This window comes from Manis javanica, chromosome 11, assembly GCF_040802235.1.
Source record: "Manis javanica isolate MJ-LG chromosome 11, MJ_LKY, whole genome shotgun sequence".
Lineage (NCBI taxonomy): Eukaryota > Metazoa > Chordata > Mammalia > Pholidota > Manidae > Manis > Manis javanica.
The window spans coordinates 49765477-49786885 of NC_133166.1; the positions used below are offsets into that span (position 1 = coordinate 49765477).

General features: G+C 37.2%; 1 long non-coding RNA gene across 1 annotated transcript in view; it reads right to left on the reverse strand.

Moving 5' to 3' along the window:
• The window catches only part of LOC140844269 (uncharacterized), a 126768-nt gene extending 125755 nt beyond the window's left edge, over nucleotides 1-1013 (reverse strand). The window contains exon 1 of the long non-coding RNA XR_012122418.1: nucleotides 761-1013. This is a non-coding gene — a long non-coding RNA (uncharacterized lncRNA). The remainder of the gene's footprint in view (nucleotides 1-760) is intronic.
• Between the last annotated feature and the right edge of the window lie 20396 nt (nucleotides 1014-21409).

A 21409-nucleotide genomic window follows, 5' to 3' on the forward strand; every position in this document is an offset into this window, starting at 1 on the left:
AACAGTTCATCTGTAATTTAAAATTGTGAACAATAAATCTTTTTAATAGCCATGCATATCTCCTCAGAAGACCCTTCATACTGCCTGCGTTTTATTATTACCATTTGTCAGATTGGTTGGCAATTGAGAGGATTGTTCTTATCTATCAGCTATAATAGGTGGTGAAATAATAAGCAATTTAAGCACATATTCATTGATCACCCCTCCCCAGTTCTTTTCTGTAGTGAAATTCATGTGACTTTGAAATCAACCTGCTTTACAAACTTTCAGGAACTAACCAGAGAATGGATGTGAGGAGAAGCAGCTCCAACCAGAGAATGGATGTGAGGAGAATCAGAAGCAGGTCTGATTCTAGAATATGCTCACTGTAATAAGGCTCCAAGGAATGTAAAGGGTCGGCATGTACAGGAGAGCTCATGGTGGCTGCTGACTTGCCTGCTTGAGCACACAAAAATTGTGAATGTGATTACATTTTGTCCTCAGGATAGGTATAAGTCAAAGGATATTCAAGTTATGTCAAAGATAATGGCATTTTTTTGCTTTTATTATATCAAGATCAAATATTTTTCTAATGAAAATCTACTTCTTCATTCCTTCACATAAGGAATCAATCTTAAGGAAGGCACAAGCTCTAAGTGATCACCATAATCTACAAAAACATACAGTTCAAATTCCAGTAAACCACAGTTACATCATTTCGATTACATGTAATAGAAGAATACACTGGCTTAGGCAAAAAATAAAAAACATGTTGTCTCACATAACTCGAAGTTCAGGAATAGTCAGTGCCAGCAGCATCTGAATCCAGGGGCTCTTCATTTCTCAACACTGCTTTCTTCTCTGTCAGCTTTATTCCCAGAAGGTTTCTCACATTGTGGTAGGAAGTTGGCCATCACTAGCTCCAGATTTGCCTCTTCACAGTTTAGCAACTGCACTTGGGATGGGGGACAAAAACGTTTTCATATTTCCTTCTGAACATTTTTGGATTGTAGTCCCATCGACCCGTTAGTTTCACCTGCCCATTCCGGAACCTATCAGTGATGTCAGAAAGAGAATATTCATACTGACCAAGCCTGTGTCATATGCCCACCCTCAGCACAGGCTGGGGGATAGACCAGCATCACCCAAAACATAGGCTGAGAACTGATAGGCATATCCTTCCTCACTATTCACTAAAATAGCCCACTCTTCACTCTACTCTCTTTAAGAAACAAGATCTCAAACACAACAGAAAAATCATTGTCTATTAAAATACAGACAAACTGCTGCTATTTCTGGTTTGTATATGCATATTTTATTTCCTGAGAGGAATCTGGTGAGGAATGAAAATCAGTTACATGGAAATCATGATGCTCAGGTACCAGTTCTGGTTCAGCTACCATCTACATAAATGAATTTTTACTAGTCTTACTGCTTAAGAATTCAAGTTCTAGACACAGCATGCCTGGGATAAAATCTGTTACACTTTCTAGAGAGTTGGCCTTGTGTAATGTTGTGAGTTGAATTTGTTGCCCAAAGAGATATGGTGAAGTCCTAACCCCTGGTACCTGTAAATGAGACCCTATTTGGAAATAGGCTCTTTGCAGATATAAGTGAAGATGAGATTGTTAGAGTGGAGCTTAATCTAATCTAACTGGTAACCTTGTAAAAGGGAAAACAGACAAACACGGAGGGAGAATTCCATGTGACTACAGAGACAGAGATCAAAGGGATACACCCATAATCCAAGGAATAACAAAGACTGACTGCCACCAGAGAAGCTAGAAGGGGCAAGGGAAGATCCTCCCCTACAGGTTTCAGAAAGAGCTTGACCAACAGTGTCAGTGCCTAGGCTTCAGATTTCAAGTTCCAGTAACACTGAGTAAGTTTCCATCTTAAAACATCCAGTTTGTGGTACTTTGTTAGAAGAGCCCTAGGAAACTCATAAAGGAAATGTTTCTAAAGGATTTAAGCCCCAGTTTCCTCAAACACAAAACAGGAGAATATGATTACCAGCCTCATTTGATTATTGGGGCAATGTATAGTACAGGTTGAATACTGAGTCTGGCACAAAAGAAGTACAAGATAAATTGAAGATACTCTCTACTCTCACTGAATGCTGTTAACACTAGTAAGAACTCATCATTCACAACTTCACGTGTTTAGGAGCCTTCAGAGAGTTCTCGTAAAAACTCTATTAGCTAGATGGAAAGGAGATTCTTGTTTCTGTTTTACAGATGAGGTCTCTAAGACTAAAAGTTCAAACGACTTTTTCAAGTTCACACAGCCACATCATAATCGAAGCAGTGTCCAACCTTAAGCATTCTGAATATTAGTAAGAATTTCTTCACCTATAGTAAAATATATCTCAGAATAGCATGGGTCTCTTTATTTTGCAGTGTTTAGGGTCTAATATTACTGAACATCTTCCATGTGGGTCACTTTTCTAAGTGAATTATAATTATTTTAATACTCTGATCTCTGTAACAACCATCCAGACAGTACACGTCCATTTTTCAGGAGAGAAAACTGATGCTCGGAGAGGAGAGTTGTTTATTCAAAGTCATACAAATTTTCATGGTAGAAGCAAGATTAAAAATCCTAGATTCCTTATACTTCTCATTTCATTTTCTCCCATGGCCCCTCAACTCAAGGGTCAACATAAAGGTCAACTAAGATTGTGTGTATGCTTTTTGCTGTGCATAATAAATTAGCATCACTTATCACAAAGCAGTCTGAACAATACAACTCAAAGTTCTTCCAGTTCTCATTTGGATACATCAAGGTGACCTTAAACTCCTTCTAAAGAACTGCTTCTTGCCTGCCCAGAACCATAGGGAAGCAGACAACTTGTGACAATGTTTACCAGCACAAAATGATATGACTTTAAGTGGTGTTATTGTCAAGAGACAACTTTTGGATGCTTCTCTTGCAGCCCCAATCTTCCAGTTCTGGATCGTCTGGGGACATTCAGGTTTACCAGCAGCTTTGAACAGGAAATTGAATAAAGCATGATCATGGAGTCATGTAAAATATCCAGAGGAAAACAGGATTTAAACTCCAGGAAAAAGGTAAACAAGCAGAAGAGCTCTGACTCTCAGAAACAGACATTCAGATTGAACAATAGCACATGATGTCACTCAAGGTTTCCAGGGTAATGCCATCACCCTCTAATGCCATATTGATGGTTTCCTTTTGGCCTCAGTGGATGACAGAAAAGCCAAAGATGACATGATAATCATACAGTGCAAGTAGCATATGCTGTTAAATGCCATATATTGAGAAACTATCTTAACAGAGACTTCATTTCCTATCAAATTTAACCAGAAAGGGAGTCAGGATGGCAGAAATAAAGGGAAGGAATGTGCACAATGAGTCCACACTCAACAACTACTAACTGAGCACCTACTTCTGCAAGTTATTCTTCAAGGCATTTCAGAGGCAGCACTGACCACAGCAAAATGCCTTCCCTCAAGGAACGTTCATTGCAGGGTAGTCTATTATGTCTCTGTGTCAAAGGCTTTATGAATAGCATTTATTTAATCCTCATCAGACTTCATCATAAATGTTGTAGCACACATACTTTTCCTTTCATTCCTTTTTGAGTGATTGACACCTATTTCTCCTTCTGGCAAAATCCTTTGGGGGATTACTTTTCATCCATAGTGAATAATCTTTATAAATCTGTAAATAAAGTATCCTATGCTGTCTAGCCAACTAACTGTCATGTTAGGCCAACTGGACTCTCTTCTCAGAAACTTTGAAACTTGATCTGGGTAATTCAAGGACAAGGACAGAGGGAAAAGCAATGAGAAGCATTCATTACAGCAGCGGTATCTGAAGAGATTACAAAGCATTTCTGCCTCTTGAACCCCTCCACGGGCAGCCCAGCGTCCTGCTCATCTCAGTCCTGGTTTGACTGTCTTCCCATATATTCTGAGAATTTCTCCAACATCCAGCCAATAAATTATCTTTCTCTTAAGATTAACAATAACTATCTGTGGGGAGCAACCAATGAACCCCATCACAGTTATTATTAGCTAATGTTAAAGATGAGGACACTAAGGCTCACAGAGGTTAAAAACACATTCATGTTCATAAAGTGACTATATGATGGTGTGAAGTGTGTGAGATCCCAAAGGTCAAGCTCTTTCCACCATGTCATGTTGTACGCCTCTTGATGAGGGCTGTGCTGTTTAATAGCTGGTGATGCACCTATTGCTTTTTTCCAAGAGATTGTTAAATGATAGAATGACGTCAAACATACAGGACAGATCTTAGATCCTCTTTACAGAAACAGCAAAAACCAGAAAATGAAAGGCAAACTGCCTTGAGGATCCAGGTTTTATCTATTGTCTGAAATAAATAATGCAGCAAGAAATGCTGCAGAGTGTCTGTAAAGAGATTTATTAAAATGCTTTCCACTAATCCTTTGTTTGCAGATTTTTTTAATCCCCAACATGATTATGTTCCCTGAATCCACTGGCAATGAAAAAGAGACATGCCATGGTTCACAACACCAAATAACTAAATTTCGCAGTAAAATACCTTAAGAAAAAAAACTTACATTATTAGCAATGATGTGTATTTTATGGCATCCTCCATATTCTATCTGTCCCCATGGTGGTTCTTCTTTTATTTTGCATTGATCACATTGTTTTTAGTCCATAGTGAAGGGTGGTAAAAGAAACACCCTTTGAAAATGTATTGTCTCATTCACTCTATAAAGCTATTGCTCACTATAATGTAAGTTTCTACTCAGTGAGGACTTACTCAAGAAGCCTTAGGACAAGATCTGCTTGTACTCTTCTTAAAGGGTGTTTTGCTGTGATTCACATAACTGATTGTATTCGTTTCCCCTTGATTATTAAAACTTGGATGCAAGAGTGTACGAAGGACTCACAGCTGGCTTTAAATTGTGTCCCCCATAAACATTTCAACTATTTACCTCACTTATTTATTCTTTTCTGCTGTTGACTCAGATTCCCTCACTTTACCTGTATGTGTTTTTGTGTTTTCAACTTCACCGAAATAAAAATTACATAGAAGTAGATAACCAAACAACCAAATGCAATGCATAATATTTAGGTAGACTTAATTTACCTGTAAGTCGTTGAATTCCTACTTCACTCCAGATCCTGCCCTGTGCCAGTCTGTGCCTTTACTATATATATAAGGTGAGTGCTGTAAAGAATTCAATGATCAAAATATAATTAGATCTGAGTAAATCTAATCTGCTGGGGAAACCAGAGTGATCTGAGAACTTCACTGAAGCATATTTGGGTAATTACAGAAGCTTCTAACATCACAATGCCAAAGAAATCAGCTTCATGGTTACAAGTGAAATACAAGTAAATACTAGAAAATAGTTTTTCTTACTGATTTTTTTCTCTCCTTTTCTGACAATGTTACTGAAATTAGTCATTAGAACTGTGCTCATTTTTTACTATTTAATTTATGTCAATTACTTTTTAAATGGCAAGAGCCCTGGTAAAGATTTCTCTCTCGGGAATGCTTAATTTTCAAAAATATAGATAATTACCTCCAAATAAATAGATATGAGAACTACCACAAAGAAAGTGGGCTGAATGCCTCAGGAACTAATAAAATTAATTGCCAAAGAAACATTAATTCTAAGATAAGAAGGTTTTTTTTGTTTTTGTTTTTTTCTCAAAATTAAACCCTAAACTTTATTACCCAAAAGCCCTGGTCTCTCACACTTCATTCAATCAATGTAACACCTCTGGGGAAAGCAAAGACTTTAGATATAGACATTGTTGGGTTGGTCCCCTCTTGCTAGTGATACATCTTGGAATATGGCTTTATTTAATCTCTCTAAGCCTCTCTTGTCTTCTTCTCCTGTAAAATGTGAATAGCAATAGTAATTTCTCAGTGTTGCTCAGAAAATTAAATAAGAGAGTGAATGTGAATTATCACAATGCTCAGCAAATAGGTGTATACTAAGACACTTAGTAGTGGCATCATTTTATAGATGAGTATTGAGTACCTACTATGTGTCAAATATTCTTGGGAAATGTAAAATATGTATTAGACATAGACTTAGCCCCAACCAAATAATAAAATTATGTGGGAGATTTTTTAAAAAGTGCCAAACTGTGTGATAAGAACATAAGAACAAAGTGAGTTCTCAAAATCAAGCCAACATTTAAAAAAAGATTCATTTTAAAAATAGAGCACTTCATAATGTATTTAACTGTTGAATCAATGTCATACACCTAAAACCAGTATAATATTGTGTATCAACTCTACTTAAGTTAAAAATAAATAAACACATGCTCAGTGAAATAAGTCAGGCAGAAAAAGACAAATACCAAATGATTTTCCTCATTTGTGGAGTATAACAATGAAGCAAAACTGAAGGAACAAAAACAGCAGCAGACTCAGAGACTCCAAGAAGGGACTAGCGGTTACCAAAGGGGAAGGGTGGGGAAGGAGGGTGAGTGGGGAGGAAGGGAGAAGGGGATTGAGAGGTATCATGATTAGTGCAAATAGTGTGTGTGGGGTCACGGGGAAGACAGTGTAGCATGGAGAAGACAAGTAGGGACTCTGTGGGATCTTACTACACTGATGGAGAGTGACTGCAATGGGGTTTCTGGTGGGAGACTCAATAATAAGGGTGAATATAGTAACCACATTGTTTTTCTTGTGAAACCTTTATAAGATTGTATATTAATGATAACTTAATAAAAAAAAGTTAATGCCAATAAATAAACGCTTAAATACATAAATAGAGGTTGGAGATCCACATTCAAAACCTGGAACTATTTAGCAGTCTACATGGGTACTGGATCCAAATCAGAAGTTTTGAGATTTGAGTATTATTAAATTTTTTACTAACTTCTACATGTTTTTGGTACCTTTTCTTTTAGCCAAGCATGTTGCTAATTCTCAATAAACCTATCATTAGAAAATCTTTTTGCTCATGTATACATAGTGCAGTTGGAAACTTCTCCTTGTAGGAAGAGATTTGGCATTTTCTAAATTATCATCTACTATTTGTAATTTTACGTGGCTAAGATCTTTCTACGGATCACCTTTATTCCTTCCAATCAGCTCAGAAGTCCTTTGGGAAAGTATGTGTTTGGTGCCACTATGGACATCATACTGTATAATGCTGCATGACAGTGCTGCATGGCTCCTATTTACTGAACATTAATAATGCACCAGGGAGTGTACTGTACTTTGCACACATTAGTTTATTTAATCCTTGCAACAACACAGAATAGTAGGTAGGATTGTCCCATTTGTACAAGTGAGGAAACTGAACTGCAGAAAGGGTAGCAAGAGAGAGAGAATTTAAAACAGGGTCTTCCTGAACGCAAAGCCATACTTTCAAACAGTGTTTATGACCTCTTAGCATATAGTTTTACTCCAGATAATTAAGAGAATTTCTGTATGACCTCTCTTTCGATTAACTGGAGATGTTGGACAAAATCTGTTCTAACTAACGCACAGCCTCACCGTGGCCCCTCTGAAGTGACTTCTCCAAACTGCTTCAATTTGCTTCCTTCTCTTACATTTGAGTTTAAGCTAAACTATTTGTTTATTAGAACAGGCATAATTCGGTTGCACTGTTAGTGATGGGCAGAGGGATCCACTTCATAAAATTTTCTTTGTTTTTAAGTTCATTCTCTTATTTCCTGACTGACCTCAGTGTATTTCCTAGGATTGCTTCAAGACATAAGATCCAAACTTCGAATCAGTTCTAAGAATAAAAAAAATAAGAAATAAAGGAAACATAAAAATGATACTTTTAATGAATAGAACATAAACTTATATGGGCATAAGCCTACTTACCACATACTTAAGCTAAAAGAATAACATCCCTCCCCTAGGAAAAATGAACGTGTGATTGCTTCTAGCTGATTCTCTCATTGCTGACCCAAAACTCGCCTCATTCTGCACCTGAAATGTGTCTGGCAAAATATTTGTGAAGGACTAGGTTAGGAGTGCAGGTTGAAAGGGAATGTTTCATGCATTTGATTGTGCTTTCCTGTGCTTTTGTAAAATGTGTTGGGCCTTCCTTAGTGGAAAAGCAGGTGGACCGAAAGGAGCAGATCTGAAATCAGTTGAATGGGGTCATGGCAATTCAACAACAGAATAACTTGGAATGAAAAGAACTCAAATCTGTCACTTGCAAGCAACCTACAGGAAGCTTTGGTTGAAACCTAATTTTATATTTCTATTTGAGAGCTAAAAATGGTTTGATTTTTTTCTATTTTAAATTATTGTTATTTTATAATAAATTTAGTGAGACTGACCTCATTTAATACTCTTTTCTCTCATGCTTAATAAGAAAATTTTCCTTGGGCAGAACAGCTCTTCCACAAAGAAGTGTGAAGTGCTATTAACTGTCAAGTGCCATATAAATGTGTGCAATTACTATTATCACTGCCATCATCATTAATATTTTTAATGACCTTAAATGTTAGCATCTTCTTTTAAAAACCATTGATACCATCTCACATAAATTAATGTTCTCTACAGACACAGGAGTAACAGCCTTAAATGTCCTTATGAATAGAGATGTGAGGAAAAGAGAAGATTCATTTCATGGCTCATGCATGTTATGATTTTACCTTTACACAAAGACATAAATTAGTTATTGGTCTTTTGCTAACATAGGTTTATGTTTTTACTTTCAATTTTTATTTTTGATTACTAAAATGTTGTGTTTGCATTGGGCAAAACTTACAAAATTCAGAAAAAAGTAAAGGAAGAAAATAGAACTACAACTTAAGGATCAATACTGTTAATACTTTAGAATATTCCTGGATAGGCTTTTCCACATGAGTATATATATATATAAATAATCCTCCCTTCTCTAATTTAAATCACATTAGACATGCTATTCCATAACAGCCTACTCTATTTAATACAGACATGAAAACATTTCCTATTATTAAATATTGTACTACAAAATGAATTTTAAAATCTGTAGACTTCTTGTACAGATGCACTATAAGCCCAAAAAGTTGCTAAATATTTATTTCTAACTTTATTAATGATCCTACAGTGAATAGCCTTATATATAAAATATTTTCCATAACTATGTCATTAACAGGACAAGCAGTCCATGGCAATCGTAGGTTTCTTAGATTTTCTCAGGTAACATAAAGATGGCAGGGACCAGTCTGACTTACTGAAACTTACTAGGAGCCTCTTCATATGTCTGTTCCCATCCCTGAAGCATCTGCTGTGATATCTCAGGGCCTACTTAAAGGAGTAAATTTCCCAAGTTGGTCATGTTCGATAACAGTACTTTCTAATCCCTCTCTTCCTCACATTACAAACCCTCATAACAGAATTAAAATCGGGGCCATAATCTGAAGAGGCAGCAATGGGATCACTTTGGGTATATTTTTCAAATGCCCCATCTAGGGCTCATTCCCTACCTTGAAGTCCAATAGTACTTTCTAATTAACCCTGTAACAGTCTCCTGACACCAAGTATTCTACTACCTATCAAAATAAGAGAAGTACTAGATAGCAAATAAAAGAGGAAAAATCCTATATTTAACTGTCTAAAATAATTTCAAAACCAAACCAAGCTATGGAAGGATTAGAGATGAAAGTGAATATAGAATGCTCTCCCAGTGATGTCCACAACCTTCGGAAAGGAGACCTGGCTAATGAAGGTCTTTTCCCTGCCCCAAGCTGTGAAAACTAAGGTAGTGAAATACAAACCAAACTCTTGAGCATTGGTGCCTTAGACCTGGGCAGTCATGCACCTACTCTGGGATCCCACTTTGCAGAGAGCCTTAAACCGGTCTCCTCTGCCATGGCTTAGCAGCCGAGTCCAAGGGTCAAGATGATGTGCCCCCCTTCCACTCCCTGACCCAAGTATGAGCCCTCTCTCACCTACTGGATCATATTCTAGGTACCAGGGACTCAAAATTCTATGCCAGAATGGCCAAAAGCTCACTCTAAGGCCTCTGAGAGTCCTTTTTCAAGACTCTACTGTCAGAGTTCATCCCCTTAAGCCTGACAGTGGTGAAGAAGTGTCTGTTTAGGGGAATGGATGGTCTTTGGGCATAAGTACTACAAGGTCCATGTGGTTATGGGTAAGATCCTTTATGAGGCAGAAAAAAAGAGAGAGAAGGGTGCAGATGGGAACCTCCATGCACTGCTGCCTGAGGCTCTGCTAACCTTAGGAAGAGCTGCCTCCTCTGGCCCCTTATGCTTGGTGCTTGATATAGTTTACATAATTTTCCATTTCAGTACCACTCTTTTTAAGCCTTGACCTAGATTTTTAGGGATGAGTCCATTAAAATGTATAAATATGATGTATCTTTTAAAATCAACTTTTAGGAAACAAACTGCAAGATTGCAGTGCCCTACTCCTTTCTGAGCCATACTAGAGTTATACAGATGAGATTCGACATTTTTAGAAATGCTACAAAAATTCCGTTGAATTCAACTTATATTTTAGAGTTTCCACAAGCTCTCTGGCAGCCAACTACAGGCCTGAGGCTCTGTCTCTGTCCCAGGATCAGCAACCTGTGCACCCACCTTTGACAACTAGGCTCAGACATTCTGTTGCATTCTCCCCTCTACACTCTACTGTGGGTCTGTCTCCTGAGGGGGATGATGTAGAGGGTTGATTTATTTCCCCCAAAGAAGGATATTTTTAAGTCCTAATCCCCTGTATCTGTGAATATGATCTTATTTGAAAATAGAGTCATTGCAGAGGTAATCAGGGTAAGATGAGATCATACTGGATTAGAGTAGACCCTAAATCCAGTGACTGCCATCCTTACTGACAGAGGAGAGAACACTAAGAGACCCAGGAATGGAGGCCGTGGGACTGTGGAGGCGGAGACTGGAGGGACTCAGTTATGAACCAAGGCAGGCCAAGGGTTGCCTGAGGTCCCCCCAGAAGCTAAGAAGAGAGGCAAGGCAGGATTCCTCCATGGAGCCCTGAGGAAGCATGGTGCTGCCTTCATTTCCAGACTTCTAGCCTCTAGAACTATGAGAGAATAAATTTTTATTGTTTCACACCACCAAGTGGTGTTTTGTTATGGCGGCCCTAGCAAACAAATCCAGGAGCTATTGGACAAACCCAGGAGCTTCTGTTTCCCCATCTTCCTGTGTGCAGGACAGTGCCCACCCTTACTTCTACCTTCCTCTCTGCCAAGGTACACTGGCAGGTCCTCTTCCATTAAAGGGTTTATTGCTCATCCCTCCAAGGAAGGTGGGCTAGGGTGTGCAGGGGGTGGATGGCTGGGAGTAACAAAATCAGCAGATCTGGAAGAAATGAGAAGGCATTATCTAAATGCCACTCACTGGGCTAAGTATTTCTGCGTTAATTCATAAATCTTCATAATGTGATGCTGGAAGATAGGTATTTTCTAACCCCCTATTAAGATAAGCAAGCTATGTCTCAGAAACTTTGAAGTCATTTATACTTAAGCACATGGTCTTCCAAGTAAAACAGGAAGAGCCAGGATCCAAACCAAAATCTGACTCCAAAAATGCTCCTTTTTTGAAAGAGAACTTTCAGGTCACACTAATGCACAATTATCTTTTTTTCTTTAAAATTTTTAAGCATCTGTTGTACCTCAGGATCAGCATTACTCTATATACTCTCTTTTTATGATTTATTAGTTTTATACCAAGATATTTTTATTTACTTTTAGTAAACAAAGCATGCATGTGATAACCATTTCTTATATATATTTCTTAACATTTCTTACTATGTATTCATATACATATATATTTTATATGTGTATATATACATATACATTGTGTGTATACATATATACATATAGTTTAATATGTATAGTTTAAACGTATACATACAGTCTGATAATATACATAGTGAAACTTAAAAACTATTGAATGAAGAAATAGCAGTCATTCATAGTGGCCAGGATGATAAAGCGTGTGGTCATTTTTGTGTCTTGGACAATGTATGTGTTTTGTCTTTGCTCAGACACAATTACAGAGTGGCCTTGTTTTTGTCCTGAATCACAAAGATCACAGAGTGGCCTTGTCTGATATTGATGTCCTGGGAAATTGTTTACGTTCAACAGAAGAACACCAAGCCTAGAGAGCTGCGAGTGCCAGGCCAGCTTGGGGCGACATGAAATACTAGCTGATAGTACCAAGTCAGCTCCTGGATGTCAAGGGCTGCTTATTTCTTTCTCATTCCTTCCCTTCTGACCAAGGGCAAATAAGGTTAGACTGCTGGACATTAATCCATAATACCAGCATCTCTACCGCAGCTGAGATTTTGCCAAGCAATAAATTGTTTAGAGAATGTTGCCTATAGTTGGTCTATGATTAGTCTCTCTGCTCCTTTTGTTGCAGGATGAGTGGTTGAACCCTCTGAGGTATCATGGTTATGCAGGATACATCAGCCAACTGCAATACAAGTCAGGTATCAGAAACACACCTTAAAGCAGGAACTAGCTTATAAACTTAGGCAATGAATCCAGCTGGGTGTCTTTCAAAGAACCAAATGACTCTTTTTTCTTAATCATAAGCTTATTTTTTTGCATTGTAATATATAGATGCATCAGGGAGTACTTGTAATGTAAATATTCTCTTGGTTGGGTAAGAGGAGATCAAGGAATATGTGATTGTCCATTAACAGCTCTTAATAATGAATTTAGACTTGTTTGTTGGGCTTTCAGAGTAGAGGTTGTATGCAGGGAAATTCTGAATGAAAGCAAAACTGATAATGCTAATATTAATAGTAACTTTGTACTTGTTTAATTTAATCTTCAAAGAAATTCTCCGAAGTTTTATTTATCTCCACTTTACAATTATAGAAAATACAGCATGAAAAAGAAAACTTCCCAAGGTCATACCACTAATAAATAGAAGAAAGAAGATTCGACCTCAGGTTTGTCTGACCTTATAGGCTGCATACTTAGCAATTACTCTCTGTTGTCACTATGCTTCTGGAATCACCTCCAGTCATCCATTCCTTGAGAAATATGCCTGGGAAAAGCCTTTTACAAACCCATCTTCTTCCACTGCCACTCTCTGTACCTGCCTCCTGGAATACCAGTGCTTTGAAACTTGATAGGAAAATAGGTATCAGAAGCACCACGTAGGTGGGCAGTGTAATGGAAGGGTGGATTCGAGATTGAGAGATGCCATGTGGTTACCCTCATTACATAGCTGTTATCTTGCTTCTCCATGAGCTGATAAATATTCATTTTGGTGTGGTAGCATGTATTGGAAGTCCAAATCTAAAACAATAATTCAGAAGGCAGACATTTGCCCTATGTTTTTCTCCACTAAGTGGGGCTATGTAGTTTTTGGACAGTTGTTCATTTCACCCACCTTTTTTAATGCTCTTTTAAAGCTTTATTTTGTGAAAATGTTCCCACTGAAGTGTAACAGAATAACCTGTCAAACTTCCAACCCTGCACATTATCATTTAACCAGCAAAGTGTGCTGATGGATGCCCCCAGCTAATTAGAAAGATGACTGAAGAGCATATCCCAATGACTCAGAAAATCCGCCTCAACTATTTTTTCTAAGTTAATTATTGGTTTGTAAATACACATCCTATTTTGAGGGCTAAATTCCCCTTTCCTGGAATAAAAACCACAGAAATCTATATTGGTGTTAGATTTTTTTGTCTCCATGTTTCTGATTAAACTTTTCCATTAATCCATATTGAATCCTTACCATGTAAATCACATTTAAAGCCTGGAGTTCCATAAAGACTCTTGTCTATGTATTTATTACCCTGAAACTTGGAACATCATATAATTATTTTTAAAACAATTTCAAGTAGAAAACTGCTCTATGAATACGTATCCTTCAGTTCATGTGATAGGATACTGAAAAGTTGCATGGAAAAAAAAGGAAATTGTATCATATTAATTAATAGCTCATTGCATACAAAATTGTTCCATAATAGAGTTGCTTTAAAGCCAAGTACTAGTTTGAAACTTTCTAGTTTATCTGTACCAAAAGTTCATATGCTCTTATCTCAAGTTTGCCCAAAGTAAGCAGGCCTATGCTTTTGAACACATTGCAATTCTGGGGAGGGGGATGTGTATTTTCTCATTCCTGCTTACATAAATATCAAGTATGGTGCTGTGCAGTCTAGAGAAAATGCTGTAGAGTGTAGTCATGCCAATATATAAAATTCAAGACTTATTTTTATCCTTTGGAACTTTCTTAGGAATGGATGATGACAAGTATAATATAACAGAAACCAGTGGCCTATTTAGCTAGCATAAAGTTCTAGCAAATCCATCATGAATACAGTCTTTGGCAATAATATTGTGGGCTCTATGAAGTAATATGCTTATCTAACTCTATTTTAAAAGTAATACTCATTTCTAAGGAAATGAGATCCAGAAACCAGATGCTGGTCCATTCCAGATTAACCTCAGCAAGGAGTTTGCTTTGTTTATAATATCATGTTTGAGACGCATTTAGAACAGGAGAGAGAGAGAAAGAGGTGAAGGAAGAAGGAGCATGAAAAAGAAAAGGAAAACGAGAGACAAGAGAACTCAGAGGAAGTTCACACTGATCTAATAGAAAGTGGAATGAAAGACCAAAAAGGAATCAACTTGTTCTACATCCAACAGTTCATGTGATTTCTAAATTTGGCAAACCAGGAATCTTGTCTTCTCTGTACAGTAAAAGCTCTTCACACTATGAAGCTCCTAACAGAAAACCTTCTGGAAGGTAGGACTATTCATATTTCACTCTCAGATGTTCCTGCAAAAATATTCTGCAAATTTAATCAGAACCTCTTGCTCATGAAGATAGGTATGAAGGACTTTTTAATGCCACTTAAGAGAAGGAGATCCTTAGGAGATCACCTTAGTACTTTGTCTGATGTCACAGTTTAAGGGTGTGCCCATTTTATAAAACCCTCTTCAAATCCCATCTTCTTCACTAAGCATTTCTAATCACCTCAGTCTGAAATAACCCATATTTCTATGCTCCCACAAGCAACCTGTTCTTATGTATCTGATAAAGTCCCTATTTATTCCAACAAAATACAATTTCTATTTATTCCTGGGTTACATAAGGATCCAGGTCCTGCAGCCTTAACATTGAAATTGAATATCTGGCCCTACCTTCTATTATCTATCTGGTCTTGAGCAAAAAACGTAACCTATCAGTTATCTAGGATATCATAATTATCTCAACTGTAAAATTGAGATAATGATACATATCTTGAATTGTTATTATAATAGTAAAGGCATTAAAACATGTAATGCTCTTAGAAAGGTGTCCAGCACATTGTAAGAGAAAAGTGAGTGTTAGTTACTATTACTACTGCTATCATCATTCTAATACTAACATAATAGTTATTATATTATTAGTATATTATTAGTAGTATATTAATAGCATTACTACAATTATTATTTCTGTGATGAAATGACCGTATGTTACCTTTGGAATATTTTCATCAGGACTATAAAGCTCCACAAATGACAAGGATCACACCTGATTCTGTGTACCCACCCCTTGCCACAGTTCTTTGAGATTTAGAAGCTCATCAATATATTTGAAACAACTGAAAGAGGGACTTGTTTGGTGCGGACAGTCCTAAATCTGTAGATTAAATTTTTCTGCCATGAAAATAAATAGGCTCCCAAAGGAACTTCATCCATTTTTGCTCATGTAGCACAGGGTTGAGCATATAGTAAACAATACATATTGTTAATTGAGTTAAATGAATAAACACTAGAACATAAGTACCCTAAGTGGAAGCATCCTGTCTGTTTTGTTTACATCACATCCTTATCACTGCACACAGACCTGGGACAAAATAGGAACTTAATAAATCTAGAAGAAAAGTATATTTACTGATACTCAGGGACTTTAAAGATTCCTTCATGTAAGTTCTGTAATTATGCAAAGTTCTGAAAAAGAAATTAGTGTCCAAAATGTGTATTACCCAATATTAAGGGAGGTTGAATATAGGAAATATGAAACTATACTTGGACATATATGAATAACATGACCATACAACAGAGTCATGAATGACCTCAAATAATAGTCGGTGACTGCAGGAAACTACTGTAAATTGCCTAAAAAAGCCCCTTTTTCTCCTCCTTTGCTTTGCAAGGCTCAAACACTAATCCATTTCTCTAGAATGATGGCCCATATATCTAAGATCTTAGGAGAAACACAGCAGTAAAGGGAAGGTTAATATTCTCATCCTGCCTTTCTCTTCTCCAAAGTGAACATTGGGTTCAGTGGTAACAAATACTAGCCTGTGACTTCCCTTCTGAGATTTCTGAATCCACAGGCTCACAGTTCTCTCAAGCAGAAAATAAGTTATTTTCTCTGTGCTGTTATCATTCTCTTTCATTTAGGTTTGCAACTTCTTGAGTTAATATGCTGTATAATTGACCACAAAAGAGAAGGAGGAAGGGTACTGTGTACAGCCAGAAGCTCTGGGGCTGAAGTGAACTAGTGATTGCAAAGGGATAGTTTCTGGGCAACAGAATGAGTCTCATGACCTATGTGTAAGGAGTTAAGTTACTTGCCAAGTGATTTTCCTTTGCTCTGAAGGGAGAAAATAGAGATTATGATCAAAATATTTTGGGGAGGAATCATGAGGACAAAGATGCTTCGACTTTATCTTACTTCTCCCTCTAATTATAACAGCAGTAAACCAAGCAACCAGTCAACTTTCTGAGTATGTCAAATGTGCTGATACCACTGTTACAGGGAGAGAATGTATTTAAGACATAGACTTGATAAAGCCAGCCCCAGAGTATATGAGAGAAATCCACACTCACGTATGTACTAACACACACACACACATGTGTGCGCGCATGCACACACACATGGTGGTCTTCTGGGTTAAAAACAGGAATAGATAATAGACATTATAATCACACTTTCAATAATTTTTTAAAATTTTTCCTATGTATTCTCCATCTCCCTATGATGGGGTGGCACCTCCCTGTTCCATTGGCATCAGGCATGGCCATGTGACTTGCTTTGGCCAATAAAATTGGAACAGGAAGCAGTTAGTGTCACTATGTTCTTCCATTGTTCTTTTTCCAGTGCTGTGAGCCCAGATAGGGACTGCTCCTTTTACTGAGATCCTGGTGTAGCAACTTAGAGCAGAGCCACAGCTCACAGGTAATGCTAGTAAGGAGTAAAATCTCTTTTTGGAAGGCATTGAGATTTAGGAGTACTTTGTCACTGCAGCAAAATTTAACATAAACTGATTATACACTTATATTGATAGAACAAAATACCTCATACTCTATCACTTTGTTTTAGCTCCTTCTCTACTTCAAATATTTCTAAGGTCTTTCTGTTTATTATGTAAAGTTAAAATTCTTAAGATAGAATCCAAGACTCCAAAGGATATAGACCCTGACTCTTATTTAGACTCACTTTCTGCCTTCCATTCCACACAATACAGCCCTTACTGGTATATCTACAATGCTTTCATTTCCCTAAGATGTTTAACCTCTGTACTTGGCTCATAATATTCTCTTTTTATGGAATTCTATCCACTGCATGCTCTACTTTCACTTATCTGCAAGGTCAATTTCTACTATTTGCAAAATCCAATTCCCTCTTCTTCTTTCCCCTTAAACCTCTCTGACCCACCCAAATAATTACTCTCTTTCTACTTCTTGTCACCAGTATAACATATTATACTTTATTGCAATTGTTTTTGGCATTTCTGTCACTAGGAGTTCCTTTAGAGTAAACTACTATGCTATACATATCTTTAGATCTTTAGCAACTAGTAGAGATCTGAAATATAATGGATATGGGATAAATATTGTAGTATTTATGAGTACATAAATGATTGAATGAGTTCATGATTTTTCTACTGTCTCTCTTTCACAGTGGCATGTGATTTATGAAAAATTCTTGCTAAAGCCTACAAGGAAGGGAAAAGGTAATTGATCTGAGTGTATTGATTTTGCTGTGAAATAAAAATATTGTTATATCCTTATTAGTCTATCCTTTCACAACATAAAGTAGTATTTAAACCCATGGGATAAAAGTTGTCATACACACTAGATGGTATCATCTCAACTGGAGAGTATTCCTTTAGTCTCTAATTTGGCTTTAATTTCTACATTAATGATGACATTTATTTGATTGCCCAGTGGACCTTGTGTCAACCATAGAGACTGACACAAAATTTCTACCATATTTATTTTGCATGTTTCCCATTATGACATCATCCTAACCCTTTCGGTCTTTTCTTCCCTTCCTCTACAAGGTTAACACTAAAGAGTCACAGAATAACCTTAGAAGATTCCATTTGACACTCCTTTGCATCTTATTGCAGGAAATAAATATTCCATACCTTGTGACCAGCTAAGACTAATTTTATTTCTGGCGAAACCATATTGCTTTTGTCCTTTGACATTAGATATACTCAGTGATGCTAGGAGCAGAAAACATGAACTCAAGATCCAGCTGAATAATAATCTGGTTTTATGACCCAGGGTATGTCACCTATTCTTTTGTGTCTTTTTTTGGTCTCTGATATGAGAGTGGAAGAGTGGAGGGAAAATGAAATATGTTTTCGATTATACCTGTGAGAAACACATTAGAATAAATGAATCCACTCATAAATTCAGAAGCAGAAGAGAGGCCTGATATTCAGATGGGTAGTGATCTAAGAAAACTACCCCTAAAATTTTTGAATTGTCCTTAAAGCTGAACTTTGCAGTTCAGGCTATATAATCAGATAGACCTGGGTTGGAATTTCACTTCTACCTTTTCTTGACTGTATAATCTTGGACAAGTTGCCAATGTGAGCTTCAGTTTTCTTATGGATAAAAAGAGAATAAATTGCTTTGTCCTATAGCATTTTTATAAAAATAAAATGTGTTCACATCTCAGTTTATGACAATTTCTTTCTGGCTACACAAACCGAAGATTTCAGAATCATCTTTAATTTTGTTTTTTTTCTCTCTTATTCCACAGCTTATAGTTAGGAATTCATCATATATTTTGAATGCAACCATTTCTCACAGCCTTCACTAGACTTAATCCTCCCAACAACCTTATGAATTAATAATTGTGATGATGCTGATGATATTAGTGATAAATTTAACTTAGTACTTATTATCCGACTGTCCAGCACTGTTCTAAGGAATTGAGCTATCTCATTTAATCCTTATGACAACAACATAAAGTAAATATTAAGATCTGGCATTTGAACACAGGCAATTTGGTTCCAATACTCCTAACCTGGACACTGTACTAACTTCCAAATAAAAACAAGTACTTGGAGTCCACAGCAGCGGGAAGAGCACTGAGACGTAGACCGAGACAACGCTCTAGAAGAAGCGCGGCCTTGAAATCTGAAAATATGGGCTTGAATTCTAGCTTTACTGCTTTCTGCGTTATCCTGAACATTTTCTAATCTCTCTGAGATTTTTAATGTCCTCATTCGGACTGGGAATTTTGGGTTTCTTTTGGATATTTGTTACTTGCCACTTCAGTTTCCATTTCTCCTTATCTATTCCTAGATAAGGAAGCTCTAATTTCCCAGCAATGTGTTTGAGGAAGGCCTGACTGAACTCTGATCCAGGCATGGGCCTGTATCTACAGGACAAGACCATAGCTAGATGTGACCGTCAGTAGAGGATTACACCCACCAGCAACCCTCAGCCTAGCAGGTATCAAGCTGAGGGAAAAAAATCCTAGCTTTTCTTTTCCCTGCCCACCAGTTTTCTGCTCAACCCAAGTGGAAACCAATGGACAACAGAAACTATGGCTACTCTTCATGAAGGTCAGCTTCCTAGAAGAGCAGCAGTATAGGAAAGAATGGAGAATGGGTCTGAGGAGGCAAATGGAAAGGATCTAGCACATGTTGACATCAATATTAAGTCGGAAAGCCTGGATGCCGTACTGCCATCACAAAAGAGAAAGGAAAGAAGAAAACCTGAGGGACCCCTGAAAAATGAAAATCTTTACTTTGGGACATTATAAGTAATCACATTTCCTTTCATCTTAATTAATAAAATGGGGGACAGAAAGTAGTAATAAAAACCTGTTTGTGTTATAATGACAAAAAGTTCTCTCAGTGTTACTATATTTTCATTTCTTAGCTTTGGTATTTTCATTCTGAACAGTCTTCCCAGCTTTTCATTTTGCCAGCTCACCCCCGTTAGTCCCTATTCTTGTTTATTGAAAGTCTTTTCCATCTTGACTAAATCATGTCTGGCCCAGCAGTTGCTGTTCACATAAAGCTGGGGACTGAGCAAAGACTGAACTGATAATAACTCCTCCTTGAAGAAAGTACCTGGAGTTTCCCATAATTGGTTTTCTTGACAAAAATAAGCCTGTTCAATTTTCCCCTCACTTCTACTGTATACTGCTGCCAGCATTTTCAATCAAGCCACCATGTAATACTTGCTTTCAGACTTACTCTTTAAAATGTTTTCTGCCTGATACCATGATCACTCTTACTCTAGTTTATCTTATCAATAATTAAAGTGTCTTGAGCTTTTATCCAGCCAACCCTGTGAATTACCTTTTTTCAGCAAGGGATAGGAGTAGTTTCAGATGTGCCTTTTGCTTGGCTTTTATGGAATAGAAAGGACATTTCCTTTTCTATACACATCTCTTGCCACTAGACCAGAAACAAGAATGGTCTCAAATTTATTTGGGAGACCTCTCTTCTGTCCAACCTGTATACCCACAGATCCCAGACAGTCTATGCTGGACAGGAAGGAGTCTTCAAGGGAAGTCTTCACACAATGATTTCGTCTAAGTACCTTTGGTGACAGAATTGTCTTTAAATGTTAGAAACTGAAATTTCAAGATCTGTCAGAGACTTCTCTAAAACACGTATGAAATGTCAGTTCACTATATGGGGCAACAATTTAGTGCCACCTAAGAAAATGGAAAAGATGGAAATAAGGTTGCCATTTGAAAGTTAAACTATATTACCAGCACAAAAATGCATCAAAGTAGAATTATGCAGCTAGAGAGGCAAAACTGGCTATCAAGAATAAAGGTACAATGTCAACAACAACAATAATATTGGCAGTAAATTAGAAACCTTTTAAATCAAAGTATGCTAGGTGTCAGACACTACATAAAGCACTTGACATGATTATTTTATTTAATTCTAACAAAACCCTATGAGGAAAATGTTATTGTGTTTCTTTTACTAATGAGAAAACTGGTATAGGGCCATTAAATAAATGACTTGCTCAAGGTTCACACAGGTAGTAAAGGAGAGGTTGGGACTTGAACCTTTAGAACCACTATAGAAGTGAACTTCAATAATTTTTAAAAATTTTTCCTATGTATTCTCCATCTCCCTATGATGGGGTGGCACCTCCCTGTTCCATTGGCATCAGGCATGGCCATGTGACTTGCTTTGGCCAATAAAATTTTGTTTTTGCAATCGAAGAGGAAGCACAGATAATGCAAACTGGTAGGCACAAGCTAGTAGACCTATGCAAGGTAGCACA